The following is a 23,884-nucleotide window of genomic DNA, read 5'->3' as shown; positions in this document are numbered from 1 at the left end:
AGGCCAGAACACTGGGGTGGGTTGCCATCTCCTTCTCCAATGCATGAAAGTGAAAAGTGAAAGTGAAGTTGCTCAATCATGTCCGACTCTTCATGACCCCATGAACTGCAGCCCACCAGGCTCCTCCGTCCATGGGACTTTCCAGGCAAGAGTACTGCAGTGGGGTGCCATTGCCTTGGCAGACACACTGAAACCATAATCACAGAAAAAGAGTCAATCTAATCACACTACGACCACAGCCTTGTCTAACTCAATGAAACTCAGACATGCCCTGTGGGGCCACCCAAGACAGGTGGGTCATGGTGGAGAGGTCTGACACAATGTGGTCCACTGGAGAAGGGAATGGCAAACCACTTCAGTATTCTCGCCTTGAGAACCCCACGAACAGTATGAAAAGGCAAAACGATAGGATACTGAAAGAGGAACTCCCCAGGTCAGTAGGTGCCCAATATGCTGCTGGAGATCAGTGGAGAAATAACTCCAGAAAGAATGAAGGGACGGAGCCAAAGCAAAAACAATACCCAGTTGTAAAAGACTCTGATGTTGAGAGGGATTGGGGGCAGGAGGAGAAGGGGATGACAGAGGATGAGATGGCTGGATGGCATCACTGACTCGATGGACGTGAGTCTGAGTGAACTCCGGGAGTTGGTGATGGACAGGGAGGCCAGGCGTGCTGCGATCCATGGGGTGGAAAAGAGTCGGACATGACTGAGTGACTGAACTGAACTGAACTGATACATATATCCTTTCTCTCTTGTGCCTCCATCCTACCCCTCCATCCCACCCCTCTAGGTCCTCACAGAGCGCGGAGCTGAGCTCCCTTGTGCTACGCAGCAGCTTCCCACTGGCGATCTGTTCCACACACGGCAGTGTGTATATGTCAGTCCTAATCTCCCGGTGTGTCCCCTCCTCCTCCTCCGTGCCCACACGCCCATTCTCTGCATCTGCGTCTCTAGTCCTGCCCTGCAAATAGGGTCATTTATACCATTTTTCCAGCCTTCACATAGATGTGCCAATATACAGTATTTCTTTTCTCTTCTGACTTACTTCACTCTGTATGACAGACTCTAGGTTCATCCACGTCTCTACAGATGACCCAATCTCATTTATTTTTATGGCTGAGTAGTATTCCATTGAATATATGCACAACATCATCTTTATCCATTCATCTGTCGAGGGGCATCTAGGTGGCTTCCATGTCCTGGCTATTGTGAATAGTGCTGCAGTGAACACTGGGGTACATGCGTCGTTTTGAATTTTGCTTTTCTCAGGAAATGCGCCCAGAAGTTGGGTTCCTGGGTCACATGTTAGTTACACGGTACTCACACAAGTGACTCAGTGAACTCTACTCTGCGGCTGCCTCCCTTCCTACCCCGTCTGCAGTCCAGAGCGCACAACGGCCACCTCTGCAACTCAATCTGCCATGCTCCCGGAAGTACGCTCGCACACTATGAAAACCATTTGTTTGGGGTTTGCCTTCTCTGCCACACACTGAGCCTGTCTTTGGGGCCGGGCCTTGTCTCGTGTGCAGGAGCACCACAGCTCTGAATACAGGCCTCTGTGGATATTTGGGAACAAGGCTCAGGTTGCACTCAGCCTAAGGTCTCCGGATTGTTTCTCCTTGCCCGTCACTGCAGCTCTGTGTAGCAGGTGGGGCAGGGGCAGTGAGGTCCCACGAAGAGAGCAACCTGCCCCGTGACACACAGCAGGGAAGCAGCAGGATGAGATGGCTCATCTCTGGGGGGAGAGCCCTGTTCTTCCTGAATCGCATCCTCTGGCTCACATTCCAGGCAGTCCCAGAAGGAGGGTACACTGTGCCTGGGGTCCTGGGAGGGGACGGAGCCTCTTGACTCTGAGTGGTCTACTGTCCTGGGCATAGGCCTGTACCAGCCAGGAGTGTCTGTCAACCACTCGCTGACCTCAGAGCCCAGAGACCGGTAGGACAAGGAGGGCTTCAAGGGACCTATCAGGGGATCTGTGGCCCTCACTGGTGAGATCTGTGTCCAGAAACTCAAGAGGTGACCTTGGTCTGTCGCTTTGCCTGTTAAGGGGTAGTCCAGAACATATTTCCTGCATCCTCCACGGGGCACAACTGTAGCTTCTGCTCTCAGTTCAGTGGTTTATGGTGCGTATTCAGTCACCCAGTCGTGTATGACTCTCTACGACACCATGGATTGTAGCCTGCCAGGCTTCTCTGTCCATGGAATTTTCTAGGCAAGAATACTGGAGTAGGGTACCATTTCCTTCTCCAGGGAATCTTCCTGACCCAGGGATCTAACCAGCCTCTCTTATGTCTCCTGAATTGGCAGGCAGATTCTTCACCACCAGCACCACCTAGGAAGCCCTGTTCAGTTCACTTCAGTTGCTCAGTCGTGTACGACTCTGTGCGACCCCAAGAACCACAGCACACCAAGCCTCCCTGTCCATCACAAACTCCCGGAGGCCACCCAAACCCATGTCCATTGAGTCGGTGATGCCATCCAACCATCTCATCCTCTGTCATCCCCTTCTCCTCCTGCCCTCAATCTTTCCCAGCATCAGGGTCTTTTCAAATGAGTCAGCTCTTTGCATGAGGTGGCCAAAGTACTGGAGTTTCAGCTTCAGCATCAGTCCTTCCAATGAACACCCAGGACTGATCTCCTTTAGGATGGACTGGTTGGATCTCCTTGGAGTCCAAGGGACTCTTAAGAGTCTTCTCCAACACCACAGTTCAAAAGCATCAATTCTTCGGTGCTCAGCTTTCTTCACAGTCCAACTCTCACATCCATACATGACCACTGGAAAAACCATAGCCTTGACTAGACAGACCTTGGTTGGCAAAGTAATGTCTCTGCTTTTCAACATGCTATCTAGGTTGGTCATAACTTTCCTTCCAAGGAGTAAGCATCTTTTAATTTCATGGCTGCAATCACCATCTGCAATGATTTGGGAGCCCAGAAAAATAAAGTCAGCCACTGTTTCCACTGTTTCCCCATCTATTTCCCATGAAGTGATGGGACCAGATACCATGATCTTAGTTTTCTGAATGTTGAGCTTTAAGCCAACTTTTTCACTCTTCTCTTTCACTTTCACCTAGAGGCTTTTTAATTCCTCTTCACTTTCTGCCATAAGGGTGGTGTCATCTGCATATCTGAGGTTATTGATATTTCTCCTGGCAGTCTTGATTCCAGCTTGTGCTTCCTCCAGCCCAGCGTTTCTCATGATGTACTCTGCATAGAAGTTAAATAAGCAGGGTGACAATATACAGCCTTGACGTACTCCTTTTCCTATTTGGAACCAGTCTGTTGTTCCATGTCCAGTTCTAACTGTTGCTTCCTGAGCTGCATATAGGTTTCTCAAGAGGCAGGTCAGGTGGTCTGGTATGCCCATCTCTTTCAGAATTTTCCGCAGTTTATTGTGATCCACACAGTCAAAGGCTTTGGCATAGTCAATAAAGCAGAAGTAGATGTTTTTCTGGAATTCTCTTGCTGTTCCCATGATCCAGTGGATGTTGGCAATTTGATCTCTGGTTCCTCTGCCTTTTCTAAAACCAGCTTGAACATCTGGAAGTTCACAGTTCACGTATTGCTGAAGCCTGGCTTGGAGAATTTTAAGCATTACTTTAGTAGCGTGTTAGATGAGGGCAGTTGTGCGGTAGTTTGAGCATTCTTTGGCATTGCCTTTCTTTGGGATTGGAATGAAAACTGACCTTTTCCAGTCCTGTGGCCACTGCTGAGTTCTCCAAATTGAAATAGCCTGTAGTGTACAATTAAAATGGGGGCCTCTGTGTTCTGAGAAATGGGGTATTTCCTGCCATGTCAATAAACAAAGGATGTCACAGTCATCAGCGATTGCAGCCACCCTGGAGAGTGAGCTGGTGAGCCCTGAGGGAGCTCAGGATATGAAAACACAGGACACCAGCTCCAGACAGGTGAGGGGCAGTGGTTTATAGTAGAGCTGAGAAAACTGAGGAAATCTGGCCTGCTTGGAGGGCCCGCTGCCAGCCTTCCAGCCCCTAAGGCTTGCAAGGTGGGAGCTGGTTCTCTAGATCACAGACTGCAATAGGCCGGGGCCCTTCGTGTGCCTCTTGCCTCCTCACCCACATCGGCCTTGGGCATTTTGAAGGCTGTGCCTTTAATTTTCCTTGAAGAAGAGCTGAGGACTAAGACAGGGTTAAGCTGCTCCCAGGCTGACCTGGAAAGATGGAAGACATCAGTCTCAGCTGGCCACCCTCAGATCCCTGTAACCTGGCCTGGGCTGGGGTGATGGGGTGATGGTCTTCTTGCCCACCTTATCTTTGTCCTAGCGCCATCATCTTTGGCCTGAAGAACTGGGACGGTTCTTCACCAGTCTTGGCCCTTCTCACAGCCTGCATGAACGAGCTCTCTGGCCTCAGTTGGTCCTTTCCCTCTAAAATCCTGTAGAGGGCCCCAATTCCTCCATGGGCCCACCTGGAGACCCCATGCCTTGGGCAGGAGTAGCAATCAATCACGGATGGCACATGGGATGAAACTCACCTGCCACCCTGAAAGTGCTCAGGTCCCAAGGTGTCTCTAGCTCACCTGCTGCTTTGTAAGCAGTTCCAGCCTCCGTTTGCCCTTCTGTAGGATGGGAGAGGAGACGTCTGCCTACTCCCTCATTCTAAGCCGCTGAGAACATGAATCAGACTCTCCATCTTCACCCAGGCCTCTGCTTCTTCTGCCCCAGCTCCCACCCCATAACATTACCTTCCACTTAGGGATTTCCACTCAGACCCCTGACAGTTCCCAATAGGTAGCTGAATCTAGCTTGCAATGTACCTACCTGCTATTATCAGGACATTTAAATGATCTATGTAGAAGCGGACTGATTTGCTGGAGTCTCTGAATTACACTGTTATCCTGCAAGCTCCTGAGTCATGAAATAGGCACCCGGCTGAAGGGATGGCTCAGAGCAGAGCCTTCCCAGGCGGACGTACAAACACATCACTTCTGCTTCCAAAGGATTAAGGGGTGTCTTTCACACCCACAGTAGCCTCGTCTGAAAATGACTCAAGACTGTGTATGGGGTCAGGGGTGAGCACAGGACTGAAAGCTGGGAGACCTGGTTTCTTTCCAGTCCCAGCTCTGTCTCTTGAACCTGACCTGTGGGTATCCAGACAATCCCCTGAACCTCTGACGCCTGGTTCCCCATCAGTGCAATGAGTGAAGTCAGAGAGGGAACATAGCCGGTGTGATGGAGAGGATGGGGCCCTGGTGAACTGGGGGCTTGCGCCAGGCCTGAAGCAGCTCCATGCTCTCTCTCTGCTCCAGTCAACTGTATCTCTGGCTGCCTTGTATGCGTGCACTCCATGTGGTCTAGTTTTCCAACGGTTGGGGAAGGAAAGAATCTGGATTTTGGTGTAAGATCTCCTGATTTTTATCTGCTAGCAGTGGATTCAAAAGTTGATGAAACACCGTGGGGATCAAAGAAAACACGCCAGGGACGCGTGCTTGCTAGCTTTGGACTGGAAAATCTTCTGACACTCAGTGCTGTGGTTCGTCTGCGCTATACACTAAAGTCACCTGAGGGTTAGGAAAACGCGGACCCTCCTCCCCCTCCTCCCAGAGATTCTGATTTAGGGCTGAGTCCTGTCTGTGCCGTGAACGGGCTGGGCGACCTGGGTAAGTTACATCACATCACCGCTGAGCCTCTGCTTAGAGATCGGACCAATGCGGCTTGTGGACAAGGTAGGAAGGATTCATTCGTGGAAAGGTCTTGGCACATAGATGGTGTGTAGGGTGAAAAAGCAATTGTTAGCTGCTTTTGATGTAGTACCTTGAAACTAGCCTTGGAAAACAAGTTCATCTGCTGAGACGATGGAAAGTTGCTCAGGGTTGGAGGCTGCAGGACAGGGGTCCCAGCCCCACCTCTGGCTAGCAGTGGAGTCTGGGGAGAAATTCTCAGAGCTAGGTATCATAATGTGTTGGCCAAGCTCTCTTTTTGTTGTGAATACCCAAGTTCACTGATTTGGGGGTGAGGCATGGACTGACTCAAGTCCAAGCTTCCAACTGTGTGGAGGGTAGGCACTGCCCTAGGGAATCCTCCGGCAGTCTCAGACAGTAGGGATAATCTGCCCATTTGACTGGTGAGAAAACTGAGGGTCAGGTAGTGTGATTCCCTCAGAGAGACATAGGCCGGGAGGATCAGAGCTAGTTTTGAACCTTAGGACAGAAGGGTATCTGACCCCCAAGAGTAGGGTGGGAGATGCCCTCAGGGGCTGGACAGATAGGCAAGTAACAGAGAGAAGGGCTGGGTTCATAGTCAGGGTGTGGAGACGACAAAAGATTGTCTCCAAGGCCAAACTCTCATCAGGCTTTTCCGGTCTCTTTTTAAACTAGGGCTCGACTTTTGCACTTCTGTGCTCCCCTAAACCAAAGGGACCAGATTCCCAGCTTAAGGGACTCGCAGTAAAACAAACAAAAACATCCTAGGCAAGTCTCCTGGCTTATGAGGGCCGCGAGCCCTTGTATCCCAGTGAACCCAGCCAGCAAGCTCTCCATGGGCTGATTTCTCCGACCCCAGGGAGAAAGAAAGGAGCGCAAGGGCCTGCGGAGTCACCGCCCACGGTCAAGCTCCGGGGGGCGGCGCCCGTCCGGTGGCCACTGCTTGTCGCTCCCTGCATCTCCGCCGCCTGCCCAGAAGCTTAAGATCAGGTCTCTGGGGCTCGGCTCCCAGCCACCCTGAGCAGCGGTCCCAGCCCCGCGCCGGCCAGGCTGCACCTAGACCCCTCCCCTCCCCCCGCGCAGCCCCTCTCGGTCCCCGCCCGCTGCGCTTGCCCCCCGACCCTGGGATCTGGCCCTGGCCTCCCGCTGCCAGGCCTTCCCTCCCCCACCCCACCAGCTGGGCGGCCCCTCAGTGGGGGGCCGGGGCCTCCATCTCCTGCCCATCCCCCGCGACCTCTATCCACCCGGCCCCCTGGCCCCTAGCCCTGCTCTCCCAGCTCTCTGGGGCGCCCCTCCTCTCCCCGCCTCCTCCCCTGCGGCGGCGGCTTCCTTCTCCTCCCACCCCCCGTGGCTCTGGAATTCCTGGTGGAACCGACTCCCCAGGCCCGCCCTGCAGCCGGGCGTGCTAAAGCGTCCCCGGCGCGCTGCCGCCGAGGGGCACGTGGCTCGTGTCGGTCGTGGCGGTGTTTAGACCTAACTGGGGTGTTTGCACGTGCACACGTGTTTCTGCCTCCAACTGTGCTTATCCGTCGGTGTATTATTTTTTTGTGTGCACACACCCTCAGTCACACTTGGGGAAACTTTTCTGAAAATCCTGGGCTGGCAGTTTAAATATAAAAAGGCTTTGTTTAATGCCAGAAGCATTTCCCCCACGCGCTGAGAATCACGGAATACTCACCTCCTTCCCCCTCCTCCGTAAAGACCTGGCGGCGGAGGCTCTCTCTTTGTTGGGGTAGACTGAGGTTTCCCTGCATGAAGGAAAAGGTTCTTCTTGAGGTCCACTGATCCCCTCACCCTTCCATATCCGTCCCCCAAAAGGCTTTCTCGGAACCCTAAGCTCCCCAGTCTGTCTCTCTCCTGGGGCTGTTTAACTCTGAATCTTACCCCTTCAAGTAGCTGGGAAACGATGCCAGCATCACTCTGGCTGTGGAATCCAAGTTGAAATGTGGCCAGTACATGGAGAAGGCTGAGGAGCAGGGCGGGTGGAGGGTGTTTGCAGGGGAATGTGGGCAAAGGGAAGAAACAAAGGGGAAAGAGTGAGATCCTCAAGTCGATGACATCCCCTCCAAGTGGGGATGCTAACACCTGTCTCATAAACTTCAGCGTTCCATTCCTTTATTGTACGTTTAGTGGCTATACCTTTCTTTGTACGCATACTAGGTATATAGACAACTGCATATTAGTTTGTTGAGGGTTTGCAAGAGGAGGTAAAGAATAGTGCACATGGGCATCCACTCTGGATTCTGGATTCAAATCCTGACCCCACAGTTGTACAACTTAGCCTCCCTACTACGTGCCTCTTTTTTTTCCTGTTTAGCAGAGTCAGTGGCAGTGACAGACCTTCCACAGCTATTATGAGAATGGAGTGAGTTAATTTACATAAACACTAGAACAGTCCTGGCACTTAAACATTTGCTGTGTGAGTTTCAGTGTTTATTATTGAGAATAGGGGTTGGCACCACCTGTTTTTACATGCCCTCCCTCAAGCTCAGAACGGTTTGTATATTTTTAAATAGTGGTGCAGGGGGTTGGGGACAAAAGAAGATCAATATTTCAAGATGCATGAAGATGCCATGGGATTCAAATTCAGTGTCCATAAATAAAGCTGTGTTGGAGCACAGCCACACCCATTTATTTTCATATTGTCTTTGGCTGCGTTCACGCTACAAAGTAGTTAAGTAGTTGTGACAACTGTCAGCGCCACAGGTGCAGAGATTTTTGCTTGTTTGATTTTTAGTGTTTCCCCAGTGCCTGGGACATAATAGTTGCACAATAAGTTGCATAAATGAGTTTGGCCTCAGGCAAAAATGCGGTGGGACTTCAACATTCCTAAACTGGACCTGGGGGTCCCCACTAATTTAAGCAGATGTTCCTTTTGGAGATCAAAGAGGGGCAGATTTCCCTCAGCCACTCTTCTCAAGGGGAAACAAAGAATCAGACTGGCTGCCCACAGTAGCCTTCCTTTAGGTGAGTCACTCACACACCTGGTTCAAGTGGACTCTTTTTATGTTGCCAAACTATGTGAGCAGGTCCTGGGGCCAGTGGAGGGAGGGAGGCAACTTGGGGCCATCACTGGGGGGGGTCCCCATACCTTCCTTCCTGCTCTGACCCACTCACTCACAGCAGACAGAAGTGTGACAGTGTCTTCCTGAGGAGAAGACTTTGATGTTCCTGGGCCACGTGCTCCATGGCAGAGGTGTTGTGGGGGTGGAGGAGGTGGGGGGATGGACCCTGGTCTCCTGGGGGAAAGAGGAGCAAGGATACAGCCAGGTCTACGGCTCTTTGGGAGCACTCAGGATGAGATTCCACTTGGCTTTGCCAAGGGGCTCTTCAAAAGTCCAAGTGAAAAGTTCCTATCAGTCAGCTCCGAGAAACAGACAAATAACCCAGGATAGGAACACATACAGGGCCACATCTTGGGAGGACACACCAGGCTGCCCAGGTGATTGGGCTTGAGGCTGCATAATGGAGTCTCCCACAGCTGGTAGAGGCTCCTTCCTTCATCTGGTGTTTTCTGAAGTCCTGCTGTGTGCTGCTGGTGTTGTTGCTAGGAATAAGACACAGATCTTTACAGGCGGAGCTCACAGCATTCTGGAACATAAATAATTATGATGTACTGAGATATGTGCGAGGTCACAGAGCTCCTCGAAGAGTGTAAGGGTACAACCAAACATTTTACAGGAGAGGAAACCAAAACAGCCAAAAACATGCAAAGAAGTTTGTATCTGGTTTCAGAAAAATGCAAGTAAGAGCCGACTGAACGACTTCACTTTCACTTTTCACTTTCGTGCATTGGAGAAGGAAATGGTAACCCACTCCAGTGTTCTTGCCTGGAGAATCCCAGAGACGGGGGAGCCTGGTGGGCTGCCGTCTATGGGGTCACACAGAGTCAGACACGACTGAAGTGACTTAGCAGCAGCAGCAGCAAGAGCCACATGAAATGCCTTTTAATGCCCATCAGATGAGCAAAATTAAAAATGGGTGATGTCACTTAGTTCTGATTCATAAACAAAAGCCTCTGTCCATAAACATAGCCTCTGTCCAGCAACCAGACTCCTGAGATTCCATCCTGGGACCTAAGGATAAATATACAAGGATATTTATAGAAATGTTTTTTGAAGTGATGGAAACCTGGAAACATTTACTTCCAAGATGAGAGGTTAAACTGTGATATGTCTACACATGGAATATTATGTGATTGTGAAAAAGGATGAGTTGGCTTTGTTCTAAGTGCCCTGGAGGACTTCCATGGTATATGGTTAGGTAAGGAGAGCCAGAGGTCCATAAATGTCCCATGTCTATAATGTGATGCACATTTTGATGCTAACAGCAGTCCTGCCTCTTCCCATGTAAGTACTTTTTGTTTGCATATGACCTGTAAGCATGGAGCATCCTTCTGAAGGCTACACACCAGACTACCAGCTTTGGAAGTGGTGACTAGAAAGAGGTAGATAATAAAGGAGAAATTAACTTGGTCAATGGCAAAACCAGGAGAGTATACACTGGCTAATGTTGATGGAAAATATGTGACTTAATGTTTCTATAGGCTGCAATCGTAAATCTGTGAAAGCTAATTTGTACATGGACAATGAGAAGCTTGTGGTGTAGACAAAAGAAACATTGCTTTAATCTTGGGTGGGTCTGTGGGTAATTTTCTTTCTGGAATTCTGTAGTTTCAATTATAGTGTTTCTTATTCAGTCTTTATGATCATGTAATAGCAACATTATCCCCAGTTCCAAACTAGGCAGTTAATTTGTCTGGGGTGTGGGAAGTTCAGGGGTTTCAACAGAGCCTCAGAAGAGAGATAAGATGGGAAACTGGCTAAAAGTTGAGCCCCTTAGGGAGAGAGAACAGCTGTCTACCCACCCCCGACTTCTGGGAGGGTAAAATTGCATTCTTTCCCCAGAGTAAGTATTTTTGTGCCTAGGCTATTCTAGGCTTGCTTTAGGCACTTGCTTTAGGACAGGCAGTGAAGAAGATACAAAAGGTCCTTGTCCTCATGGAGCTTATAATCAAGTGGAAAAGACATATTAAACAAAAACAAATACACTGTTGTTGCTGTGGCTTTCATCCCACCGCTTCCACTCTGTGGCTTTGCTGCAAGCCCGAGTGAGGCCAAGGACCTGCCTAAGAGAAGAGGCAGGATTCCTAGCTTTAGATTTCCCCAAACCTTGGGATTGGCTTGACAGACACATTGGCCTGAGGAAAGTCCCCCAGAGGTGTGTGTCTTTCTGTGCATGTTTCTGGATGTTGAAAGACGCCTAAACACAAGAGCCAGAGTCTACCACCTGACCCGGTGGACAGACCTCCATGATCGGCAGGCTGTTCATCATGCCTGGATATGCCAACCTGCCTGTCATCCCCAAGGTGACCTGAGATCACTCCCTTTTCACTCCCAGATGCCCTGCTGGCTGTCTCTGCTCCCTCCCTGCAGGAGCCCAACAGCACCCTGAGGCCTCAGTGGAGCAGGTAGAGCAGCTGGCCACCAGGGCCCTGCAGCCCTCTCCCTGGGTGGTTGGGCACAACCTGGCCCCTTTCCTCTCATCAGGAGCTTTGCCCTCCCAGGCCTTCCCTGGTGACTCAGCTGGTAAAGAATCTGCCTGCAATGCAGGAGACCCCAGTTCGATTCCTGGGTCAGGAAGAGCCCCTGGAGAAGGCAATGGCTGCCCACTCCAGTGTTCTTGTCTGGGAAATCATATGGACAGAGGAGCCTGGTGGGCTACAGTCCATGAAATGGTAAAGAGTTGGGCAAAACTGAGCGACATTCAATTTCACTTTGGCCTCCCAGCCCCTCCCTCTGAAGGCGCCCCTTCCTTTCTGCACCCACTCTTCCAATGCAAGCAGCAGGCAAGCAGGGAGAGGGAAGGGAAAAAGAGGGCAGAGCTTTGGTCCTGAGCTTCAGATGGCATCCTTGCAAAATGCAGCCCTTGCCTCCTCCACTGCTTGTTCACAGGGTCCCTCCCCTGGGGTCAGATCCCATATTTCAGCTAAAGCCCCTGGAGCTGCCCTCCTGAAGTGTGAATACCTATATAATGGAAGCCTGTGCAGCCCTGCTGGTTACCCAGGGAGCTCCCTTGACCATGTAGCAGCATTTTTAAAGGAGAAAGACTTGAGTCTAGTTAAGGGCTTACCCGACAGTTCAGTCGGTAAAGAATCTGCCTGCCATGCAGGAGACACAGAAGATGCGGGTTCGATCCCTGGGTCAGGAAGATCCCCTGGTGTGGGAAATGACAACCCACTCCAGTATTTTTGCCTGGGAAATCCCATGGATAGGGGAACCTGGCAGGCTACAGTCCATAGGGTCGCAAAGAGTTGGACACGACTGAGTGCACACGCATCCATCTATTCAAGAAGGTCTAGTTGGAGAGGGGAGAGGGTACCTAGGACATCTGACTCGAAGCTACATTTGAGTAAGATTGCACAAACATCAGATGTCCCTATCAAAGACCGTCCCCTCTCCAAAGTGGTAAATTTTATAACAAGTATTGGGGGCATATAGATATCTCCTATATTATTTTTGCTTGTTTGGAATTTTCCCTAGTTAAAAATGAAAACAAAAGGATTTAGGAGTTGATGAAGATTTGGGAGAAGGAGAGAAGGCAATCTACAGCCTTCTTGCCTGGAGTGTTCCTGAGGAGCCTGGAAGGCTACAGCCTATGGGATCGCAAAGAATAGGACACCACTGAGTGACTAACACATACCATCCCTCTCCACAAACCTGACGCCTGATGCACTTGTCTGCAGTTCCCAGATAGCATCTTCATCTCTGCATCTGCCTATCTATGTCTTTCTAAATATCAACTCTCCGCTTCAGGCAAGGTGTAGGAGCTGAAATTAACTGACTGTGCGATGGAAAGCTTCCAGCTTTGGAAGGAAGTCCACCTTGATTTCCATCCTGGCTCTGTGCCCTAAGGGCTGTGTGACCTTAGACCAGTGAGTGGCACAGCCTCTCTGAGCCTCTGTTCTCGCCTGTAAAGGGAGATCATCACAGTGTGTGGGCATCAACATGGGCACTGAGGGAAGGGCTCTCTGCAGGATGTCCCGGCTGGGCCTTGGGAGTGGGTCCCTGGAGGAAAAGGTGTGGCAAGGGGGGTGGCTTGTTCCTACCTTAGGCCAAGGGGAGAATGCTTCTGAACCCTCACCTCCATGGCCCCACTCCTGTGATCTGAGGCCAAGTTTGTGGGAAATCTGTGGGGTTTGGAGGTCAGAGAGGAGAGTTTGTCCACCCTCCCCTCCCACCCCGCCATGGGGACCAGGGCTCCTTCTTGCTTGTGAGTCACCTCTGCCTCTGTGGTACCTGGGAGGCAGCAGGGGCCTGGGGCTCTTCTGAGGATGCATCAGACCCACCAGGGGAAGGAAGTCACAAACTGTCCACCTCGGGCCCCATCTCACTTAAAAACATAATTGAAATACTTACAAGTCGTCAACATTCATGAACAGGGGCGCACAAAGCTGTGTGGTTAGCATCTCACCTCTTTGTAAGGGTCTTCTCAGATCCCCTTGGGCTCTCCAGTCTCCTGGCCTCATCTGCCTGGTCAGTTTTGCTCTAGAGACAACAGTCTGTGACTCCAGCTACACTCTCTCCCTGGAGAACAGAGGAACTGTGGGTGTGCTGGGTGACCTGGGCAAGACAACCCGCAGTGATCAATCCTCTTACCTCCCCTGGACTGGATGTTTCCACAGCTCAGAGATCTTTCTGCCTTGCCTTTCTGCCGGATTCCCCAGCATGTGGTCCAGAGCCCATCACAGAGCAGGCCCCAGAGGTTGCAAACAAATTTTCACTGGGTGAAGACAATGAATCTTTACATTTACAGGTAATTGAAGACTTTTTTGAGTACTTTTCTAAGCGCTTTACATATTGGCCCCTTTAATTCTCACATCCGCCCTACAAGGTAGGTACCGGCATAACCCCATTTTTCATAGATGGGGAAACAGAGGCACAGAGGAATGAAATAACTTGCTGGGAGGCAGAGGAGCGGAGAGGCCAAAGCAGGTCGTCTGTTTTGGGGTTGTCAATGAAAGGACACCCCTACCCCATCTGGCAACCTCAGGATATAAGGCTCCTCGTGTGACCACCTCCCCTGGCTCCCCTTCCCCACCGAACATCTCTTCACTACCTAAGTAGGAATTGGGAGCCTTGGTTTTGGGCCAGCTCCGTCATTACTTGGGAATATAACCTTGGGCAAGTCTATTCCCATCCAGACCTCAGTTTCCCCATCTTTCCAGCCGGGTGGTTGGACTACTGGAAGGTAGGGCCCTTCCCGTTCTAAAGCCCTGAATTCTGACTGTTGAAGGGGGCCCCATCTTTCATTTTCTGCCCTAATGAACAGGCTCTCCAGAAGTCCTTGGCTTGGCCGGATGGCAGCTCTGCTCCCCGGGGCAGGAGAAGGTTTGGAGTGCTGGCAGAAGCTTCTCGAATCCTCCCCTCGCTCCTGCTGTGGCCTTGGCTCAGGCTGGGGGCTCCAGTGCCTCTCCCAGTGGGTGCCGGAGGCTGGAGCCGCCTTTGTCTGCTGCAGGAGGCCAGCCAGGCGGCTGCGGCTGCAACCGGCCCCTGCCCAGGCCTGGGAGATGGTTTTTTTTTCCCTGTGTGTTGCAGCTGGGACCGTTTATAATAGAAAAAAAGAGAGAGAGAGAATGACCAGGCCAGCCGGCTGGAAAATAAAGAGACTTAAAAAGAAAAGGGCTAGGCTGTTCTTCTCCTGTGGAGGCTTTGGTTAAGCAGAAAGTTTTAGTTCCTTTCTGAAAGGCATTTGGGCTTTTGAAGTCCCCTGCGGGAGCTCCCTCTGGCCCCTGGGAAGCCAGGCCCTGGCATGTCCCAATGTGAACGACCAGGATGGGGCTGGGGCACTCAGAGGAGGCGACAGCAGGCGCTGGGAACTACTGCCCCAGGCTGGGTCCGCTGGGCTCCCGGCAAAGCCTCCCTCTGCTTCCCGCATAAGCCCCACCAGCTCTCTTCGGTGCTCTCTCTCTGCATTTCCTCTGCCCCTTCTGCCTTTGCTGTCTGGCCTGGTGCTTTTAGTCAGAGAACCAGAGACATTTTGCAAACGGGGAGACTGAGGCAGAGAGAGGGTTTGTTTGAGGCCCCGCAGAGAACCTAAACTTACTGAGCAGCTATTGTGTGTGCTTTTCCTGTACTAACAGTAGCCGTGCTTCCCAGGTGGCTCAGTGGTAAAGAATCCTCCTGCCACTGCGGGAGAAGCTGGTTCAGTCCCTGGGTTGGGAAGATCCCCTGGAGGAGGAAATGGCAACCCACTCCAGTATTCTTGCCAGGCTCCTGGAGGAGCCTGGTGGACTACAGTCCGTGGGGTCGCAAAGAGTTGGACATGACTGAACGACTGAGTATGCACACCATTGACAATAGCTGACGTTTATTAAGCCTGTACAGTACGAGAGGACCCGGGAATGAACTTAGGAAACAGGCAGATATAAGAGAGCTCCTCGCAGGGAGGCTGTCTGACCAGCTCTCTTTTCTGGCCTTTGCTGATTCCCAGCCTCACCAGTGAGCTCTCCTCCCCATCAGCCCACCACCCCTCAGCAGGGTCATAGTCATCACCCTCACTGAAGAAGAACCATGGTCAAAATGTAACATTTCTCAAGCACCAACTGTGTCCCGTGCTGTATGCCAGGCGTGTGACGGCACTGCTCATTTCATGCCCTCCGCACAAGACTAAGGCTGGTCAACGATGAGATTATCTTATGGCTCACAACCACCTATGCCATATTGGCAATATTCTCTTGATTGCTTTACCCTGGGATTCAAATCAAGGCCTGTCTGGCTCGAGAGGCTGAGCCCTTTCTCTGAGACCAGCCTCTATGGTTGCAGTGGCCTGGTGTGTCTTAGAGTCTGCCTCTGGCTTCTGGGGTCATCTTCCTTCTCCAGACACCACCATTTACTGGGCATGAAGTGGGCACTGTGGCGTGAAGGAGATTCTTGTCAAAACCTGGGGATCTGCCCTGAAATAGCTTTCAATTCGACCTAGCTGGGTAGGCATAGGTTTTTACCAATTGGTCTCCGTTGTCCACCCAATGAACCATGAGAAAACGGTTGATTGCACGGAGATGTAGTGGGTACCTCTTCTGTATGCTGCACAGTTGAGTTTTCCTCCCAGTGTCCTAAGTTCTGAGCATTTGTGGGGCACCAGAAACATAGTGGGGAGCAGGGCAGGCTTAGCCCTGATGATCTCACTTCCCCCCTTCCTACTTGGGCTTTGGGTTCTTAATTGGATGTGCCTAATGCAGGGGCCAAGGGCTTCCCAGGGGGTTCTAGTGCTAAAGAACCCGCCTGCCAATTCAGGAGACATAAGAGACATGGGCTCGATCCTGGGTTGGGAAGATCCCCTGGAGAAGGAAATGGCAACCCACCCCAGTATTCTTGCCTGGAGAATCCCACGGACAGAGGAGCCTGGCGGGCTACAGTTGGTAGGGTTGCACAGAGTCGGACACGACTGAAGTGACTTAGCACAGTGCAGGGACCACACATTGCTGATGCTCTTCTGAAATCTCCATGGTGTTTCCTTTAGGCCTGGACACCTAATAGGTTCTTTTCATGATGCTGGTGGATGGGAGGGAAAAGGGTACGTGCACAGGAAACAACCCAATATTGTCTTTTTTTTTTTTTTTTCTCAAAATTAGCTTAGTAAGTTTGGTCCTGCACACTCTTAGGTCTTCTTCGTAAATATAGTGGTTACAACAGGGGTTGGAAGTGGGTGAGCATTTGCTTTTCTTGCTTTGAAGGTTGTGTTTACTCCTGGTTGCGCGGATCCTCGTTGCAGCACGGCCTTCTCTTCAGCTGCGGCAAGTGGTGAGGGGAGCTACTCTCCGCTGTGGTGCTCGGGCTTCTCCTTGTGGGGGCTTCTCTTGTTGCAGAGCGCAGGCTCCAGGGCTCTCGGGCCCCAGTAGCTGTGGCTCCCAGGCTCCAGAGCACAGGCTCAGTAGCAGTGGCACACGGGCTTAGTTGCTCTACGGCAGGTGCCAATCTTCCCAGACCGGGGATCAAACCTGTATCTCCTACACTGGCAGGTGGATTCTTTACCACTGAGCCACCAGGGAAGCCCGGGCGTCTGCTCTTCTTACCTATCTCTACCAGGTGATGGTGGGCAGAAGTCTCTGGCCCAATTCTGCCTTGTGAAAGTCGTGAAAGCAGGATTACCCCAAGACGAAACAGGCCCTCTGACCACTTCTGATATGAGAGGTATGCTCCGAACAAGCCTCATCTCACTTCCAGGCAGGATGCTGTATCCTCTGCTGGGTACCCTGCAGTGAGACATTATTTCTGAGGGTAAGACCCAGGACCCTGAAAAGATAGAGCCTGGGGGCTGGGAGGAGGGAAGGGGTTTCCCCTAAGGGGACAGATTACCCCAGCCTCCCCAGATTCATTCTGCCTGTGCAGGCAAGTCGGGGAGCATCTCTAGAACACTGTGCTCAATTGTACCTTGAATGTCTTGAATTCTACCAACGAAAGCCCGTTTCTAAGTCTATCACTTTTTCGGACATCCTGTTTGCTAATTAGTAAGACACTGGTGGCTGATGGAGCTACCTACAGCCAAAGGCCCTGTGACTAGTTCTGAAATGTGCCCCTGCCTGATATAACCGCTTTCTGTCAAGCTTAGAAAGCTGGACATTTGCCACAGTCATCAGACACTGGATTGCTTTTTTTTTTTAATCAGTGAATCACAAAAACATTTTAAAAGAAGCATTTTGAGAGTGACCACAGGTTTGCGTGTGCCACACCCTGGGGCAGTCAGAGGTCGTTTGGGTGGAGGTCTCAGGGCCGGGTGAGGAGTGTCAAGCTTTCCCAGGGCGTGAGTCGACGGGGACCCTCATGTCAAGTTGGTTTCTTTGCCGCCTTGTGGGTGTTCTCTGCAAAGATTGCTGACACTTGAAGAATTAAATAATTATAATAATAATGATAAAATAGAAATGGCTTTCCCAGCTGAACAGAAACTGGAGAAGACAAGGAGGTTCCCACACCCGACTTATTGTTTTTGGCCCTCTACTCCCCCAGCTCCAGGGACACAGATGTCTGGGCCTGCCGCTGGCCACTTTGAATTGTGGTCATGGGCGGGGGACACTGTGGACCCTTGGGGAATTTCAGGAGCATCTGTAGGGATTTCCCTCCCCAAAACACCAGGCTGAGAACTAAGAGCAGAGAAAAGGACTCTTTCTATTTTGATTTACTCTGTTCTGAAGTCTCAGAAGCTTCCAGACCAAGCCATGTGAAAGGACTCCTCAATGTTGCAAAGCCAGCTGTGAAGGCAGGAACACCTGACTAGTGGGTAGTGGCCAGTTCATAGTCAAGGTGACAGGTTCAATCTGACAATCCTGACAGATTCAACCATGGGGCATAGTTATTGCTTCCTGGGTATCCTCAGGACAGGAGTGCCCAGGAAAACCTGGGTTCCACAAGTATAGTGGGTCATTATCATGAAACAGAAATGCAAAAGAGAAAAAGGAACAATCAAATCCTCTTGAACACAGAACCTTCTCCGAAGACCTGAAGATGCTAGAAAACTTCTAGAAACCAGCAGCCCAGGGAAGGAGGCGCTTGTCAGTGCAAGGAGGGAATCTGTAATTGTGTGATTGGCTTCTCTCTCTAGAAATATTTTTGAACTTGAGGACTGGTAAAGGGGAGAGACAGGAAGGGAAAGGAAGGAAGCCTTGTGACCGTTCCTTGGTCATGTGGGCCAGACCAGCAACACTTAACTAACAAGAAATCTTTGGGACAACCCCACAAGATTCACATTCTCTATATTCCCATTTTTCAGATGAGAAAATGGAGGCACAGAGTCCCTTCTCGAGGTCTCCCTGGGTAATGAGACTGGACTAGAAGATGGATCAGATTGGTTCCTAAGCCTGGCAACCCCTGTTTCCTTGAGCCCTTAGCTCTGAACTGTGACAACTTTCCCTTGGAATCACCCAGTTCCTTTCCATGTCCGGCCCTTAACATGCACTGTTCACCCCACCAGGAACTCTGTTCTCTGTTCTTTTCCCTGACTTCTTCCTCCTCCTCTAGGCTCTTGGCCAGACCACCACCGGGACCCTCTGATTTTTGGCCTCATTTGCACTATAGTTTTCCTTCTGAGGATTGTTCCAAATGGTGATTAAATAATTATTTATGTGGCCCTTTATTAAAAAGTCAGCCTCCGCATCAGAGAACAAGACCCAGCAGGGAGAGACTGTGGTCCTTCTTGTTCACTGTCTTATCCTCAGTTTGGGCACACAGTAGGCACGTAATGAATAAATGATGGTTGAATAAACCAACAACAAAGGAATGAACTTATTTCCTGGGGGAAACCAGGGGTTCGTCTTCCCTTTCCAAAATGACTCTTTCTTACAGGCTGATGCAAATTTTTTCAGTGGAGAGTATGATTCTCAAGTTATTAAAACGGTAAACAGGGACTTCCCTGTGGTCCAGTGGTTAAGAGTCTGCCTTCCAAACCAAGGAACGTGGGTTGGGTCCCTGGTTGGGGAATTAAGATTCCACATGCTGTGGGGCAACCTAGTTGGAACACTGCAGCTACTGAGCCCACGCTCTAGAGAGACTGTGCGCTGCAACAAGAAAAAGTCCACGGGCCGTACAGAAGAGACTGTGCGCCCCAAGGAAGACCCAGAGCAGCCAAAAACAAACAAACAAAGAAGCTAGCAGACAAAAGAAAACAAAGATCACAAATTCCAAATTGTATATATTCAGGTGTCATTTAAGTGTATGCATGTGTGTGTGTGTGTGTAGTGGGAGAATTCGGTCATTTGGTCACTTATTGCAAAGTTAACTCTAGAACAGCTCTGGAGACTTCTCAAGGATACCAGTGCAGAGGTCAAAACGAACCCTGTCTCATTTTTCTTTATTGTCTTATCTTGTTTTTGTCACCCACAGCCCCTTCTGCGTTCACCAGACTGTTCAGGAGTATGCTTGCTTCTTTTTGAGGCTCAAAGAGGAACCTCATTTGCTGTGTGTCTGGCGATACATCATTAGGAACAAGCAGAATTGGAGGGGAGAAGGTAGCACCTTGGGTGAGAGGCGCCCTGCTCTCTGGTGAAGTTGCCCGTTTATGTGAGCAAGGTCTTGCGCTGTGCTGTGCTATGCTTAGTCACTCAGCTGTGTCTGACTTCTTGCGGCTCCATGGACTGTAGCCCACCAGGCTCCTCTGTCCATGGGAATTCTCCAGGCAAGGATACTGGAGTGGGTTGCCATGCCTTCCTCCAGGGGATCTTCCCAACCCAGGGAAAGAACCCAGGTCTCCCACATTGCAGGCAGATTCTTTACCATCTGAGCCCCAGAGCCAAGAATACTGGAGTGGGTAGCCTATCACTTCTCCAGGCGATCTTCCCGACTCAGGAATCACACTGAGGTCTCCTACATTGCAGGTGGAGTCTTTACCAGCCGAGCTATCAGGAAAGCTCTGAGCAAGGTCTTACCTGTTTTCAAAAAGGTTAACTTGTATTTTCTTTTGCATTTATGATGGCGGCTCCTTATGGTTTATGAAGGGTTTTTCCCAGCCTCTCCTTTGGGCCGGGCAGAAACAGCTGTCCCCTTGGCAGATGAGGAAGAAGAAGCAGCCATAGGGGGACTTTCTCATGGCAGGAGGGGCCCAGACTCTTGGATCCCCTGTAGGAAGCTAGGCAGGTGGGATACAAAATGTCACCTGAAGATGACTTTTTCTGCTCAGGTCTCCAAGGCTGATGAGGAGCAGAGCCCAGGCGGCAGGCAGCTAGCCCTGCCCTCAGCTCAGTGCCCCTTGAGACCCTTTCAGTAGGAGCTCCCGGAGTTTTGCTGCTCTGGAATTTTCCTTAAAACATCATTATTTCTGGAAGGAGTTAAAAAATGAAACAAGCTGCCCAGAAAGCGGGCCGGGTGAGGCAGGGACGAGGTGGGGCTCCCTTGGCACTCTGACTGCCAGTGAGCTGGGAGAAGGCAGCCAGGTCTTGGAAGGGGGGGTGGGCGTTGGGATGTGAACGTGCCCGACGGCGACGCTGGGGATGGTGATCGAAACACTTTGCCCACATCTCCAGGACCCCTAGCCCTTGTGCATTAGTGCCCTCGTGAAAGACTATCGCCTGCCCCCCCACCCCCATCCTGTTACCCCTGCCTCTGCCCTCTGGGCCTTCCGCAGTTCCCCAGGTTGGAAAAAGGGCAGCGCCGCGCGTCTCCAGCCAGTCCTTCCTGCCCGGTGACCCCTCCTTTCCTCCAGCAGCCCCTTCCCCACCGCACGTTCCTTTTGTCCACCCTCCCACCTCTCTCCCGGCTCCCGGCTGGGCACGATCCGTAGTCTCCAGCCCCCCCAGAGAGCCCGGGAGGGCGAGCCGGGGGCTGTTCTCCGCCCCCTCCCCCTAGGAGAGGCAGCCCGCGGCGGGGGCACCCCGGAGCCGCGGCCAATCGCCCCCCTCCCCCAGCGTGTGCCATCTGCCGCCTGTCAGCCTCTCTCCGCGGGCCGCGATCCCAGGCGCCGGCGGGGGTGGGGAGCTGCTGCTTCGGCCCCTCCTTCCTGGCTCCTTCCCAGGCGCCTCGCGGCCTCTGCCCTCGCTGTGGCCCTTGGCACCTCTTCTCCTCCTCACCCCGGCCGTCCCTGAGCTGCAGGAGGCGGCTCCCGTTCCCCTCTGGGAAGGCCCAGAGATGCTGGACACTAGGACGCAGGAGCTGGGGAGGCAGCGACCCGGGGCGGGGGAGGCAGCCCTCATGGAGGGAGGGGCGGCTCTCACGGCCTGAGTCCCAGTCAGGGGACGGCTCTGTCCTGGCCCTGGCCCCTCTCGCGACACTGGCTGTGGGTCTCCTGGTGGCAGGGTGTATGCCTCGGAGGCGTCGCGTTTCGCTGGTCGCCCGACTCTACCTAGGAGACGGCCTTGAGCGCGCTAGCTTGGTTTCTTCCCGGATCCTGCCTCAAAGCCCACCCCAGCTAGCCCTCCAGCCGCTGGGGAGGCGGGGGTGGCATCTATCTCTGCCATCAGCCTAGCATGGGGTCGGGACCCGGAGGCCCAGAGGGGCGAGCGGGGCTGAGCGGGACTTCGAAGCTCGCCGAGGGGGGCGCGGGCCCGGCTGGCGGGCGGGCTGGGAAACTGCGGGGCGCAGGCGCCCTGCTTGGGGCGGGCGCCGTTGCCCGGCCGGCCCCGGGGCGGCTTTCGGCGGGCAGCAGGTTCTTCCGTGAAAGGTTGCCCTGGGTAACTCGTCTCCGAGGGGACACAGCCCTCGCCTCTCCAAGTGGCAACTTATCGATCCGCGAGATTGATAACCCTCAGCGCCGCGCCGCGCACTCCCTCCGCTCTCCCAGCTCTGGGGCTCGCCGGCCCAAGGTGGCGCCACTCGCCCAAGGAAGGGCGGGGTGGGCAGGAGGGAGATGTCGGGTCCTTTTATCCACCTTGAACCTGGCCTCCTGCAGCTTGTGGGGGATGGAGGAGGCTAGGAAACAGTTTAGGGGAGCCTCCTGGAGAAGACTTTTCCTAAATCTGAGCCCTTCCCCTGGAGGCTCCGAGACCCAAGCCTCGACCTTTTCAAGAGCTGCTAGGGCCCGAGGCGCCCCCTGGTGGCTGGGGCAAAACTTTGTGTTCAAGTAGGAGCTGGTCTATTTGTCAAATCTCCGGAGGAGGAAGTGCTACTGCAATGTTTCGGGGCTAAGGTGTTTCTCTACAGTATTAGCGAAGAAGCGTGCAACCATACGCGGGAACTCTACAGATTCAGGTGTTGGGGTGGAAAAGATTTAGCCCAGTAGAGTAAGTTTCTGGATATGGGGTAGGAATGGTCTTCAAACACCGACTGATGGGCAGAATCCGAGAAGGAAGAATCAGGTTCAGGGATAATGCATATGCGTGGGGTGCAATCTGCAGAGCTGGCAGTGCCAGGGCAATTCACCCCAGCGTGCTCCCTTCCCCCCAGTTTCTTCACTTTTTGCAGTTTGTGATGCAAAGGTATCTTGGCGAACTTGACAGCACGCGTGGGCCCTGTGTCTGTTCCCTCCTCCCTTCCCCGGGGCCGCCAGCGCCGGAGTTGGGGCCCCGCGTGCGGGTGCGGTACCCGCGCCCGCGCCGTGCCTGCCGCCGCCGCCGCCGCCGCCGCGGTCCGGGTTTTGCGGGCGGCCGGAGCTGTATTTCCAGCGCTGTCCATCGCTCGGTGCTGTTGGCCCTCTCTCCGTCTGATCCGAGCCGGAGCAGTGCGGGGCGCCCCACGGGATCAGAGCGCTCCCCCGCCGGGACTCCGCTCCTCACATCCTCCTGCTGGGACCCGGCTACATTTCCAGCCAAGCCTGGCTTTATTATGTGTCTCTGCAGTGCAGCCCCAGCAGCCGGATCGGGAGGAGGAGAGCCAGCGACCACAAAGAAGACAGGAGCGCAAGGGAGGCTGGCGGGCGGGCCGGCGCCGGCTGGAGCGCGGAGGAGCCGGGGCGCAGCCGCCGCCGCCGCTGCCCGGGAGGACGGGAGCCCGGCCGCCGCCTGCTCGTCCTCCTCCTCCGCCGCCGCGGCCGCCGCCTCCCGCCTCTCCGAGCCCCTGGTCCATGGAGGCAGCTAGCGGGGCCGGCGAATTGGCACCGGCCTGGGGATCGGCTGCGCGCCTCGCGCTGAGCACCGCAGCCCGAGGGCAGGCAGCGGCGGCCCGGCGCACGGGCTGAGCGATGCCCGGGGCACGGGCGCGCCTGCCTGCCGCCGCCTGAGCGCCCCCGCGCGCCCCTTCCTCCTCCGGGGGGCCGGCGCCGGACCGAGCCGAGAGCCAGAGAAGGGGGCGTGAGCCAGGGGCCCCGAGCTGCGGCTTCCGAGCGGCTGCGGCCGTTTCGAGCCCCCCAAGTAGGCTGAGTTGAGGGATCCCCGTCCCCATCCATCATAATCTCCAAACCAGGCGTTTGGGCATTTTAAAACCATTAATATTTATTATTATTTTTTTGGGCGGCAGGGGATAATTTGAAGGCTTTTTTTTTTTTTTCCGGGGGGTACTGAGCTTCCGCGCTCCAGACCGCCTCTCGGTCTCCTCCCCTCCTGAGACCCCCTCGACTCCAGCCCCGTCCCCCCTCCTCAGATGGGTTCATTGTGAGCTCCGCACCGGGCTGCGTAGCCGGACGCCTGCAAACTTTGCACAAAAATCCGGCAAGGGGCGGAGGAGGAGAAGGAGGAGGAGGGTGAGGGTGGCGGTGGGGTGGGGGAGGGAGGGAGGGGGCCGCAGGGGCCGGGGGCCGGCGGGGGGTGGGGAGGAGGAGGGGGGCGGCTTTTTTTTTTTTTTTTTTTTTTTTTTGCATAACTCGGC

The sequence above is a fragment of the Budorcas taxicolor genome, chromosome 18 (genome assembly GCF_023091745.1).
Source record: "Budorcas taxicolor isolate Tak-1 chromosome 18, Takin1.1, whole genome shotgun sequence".
NCBI lineage: Eukaryota > Metazoa > Chordata > Mammalia > Artiodactyla > Bovidae > Budorcas > Budorcas taxicolor.
The sequence above is the reverse complement of the archived record's forward strand: the minus strand, read 5'-3'. Positions refer to the sequence as shown.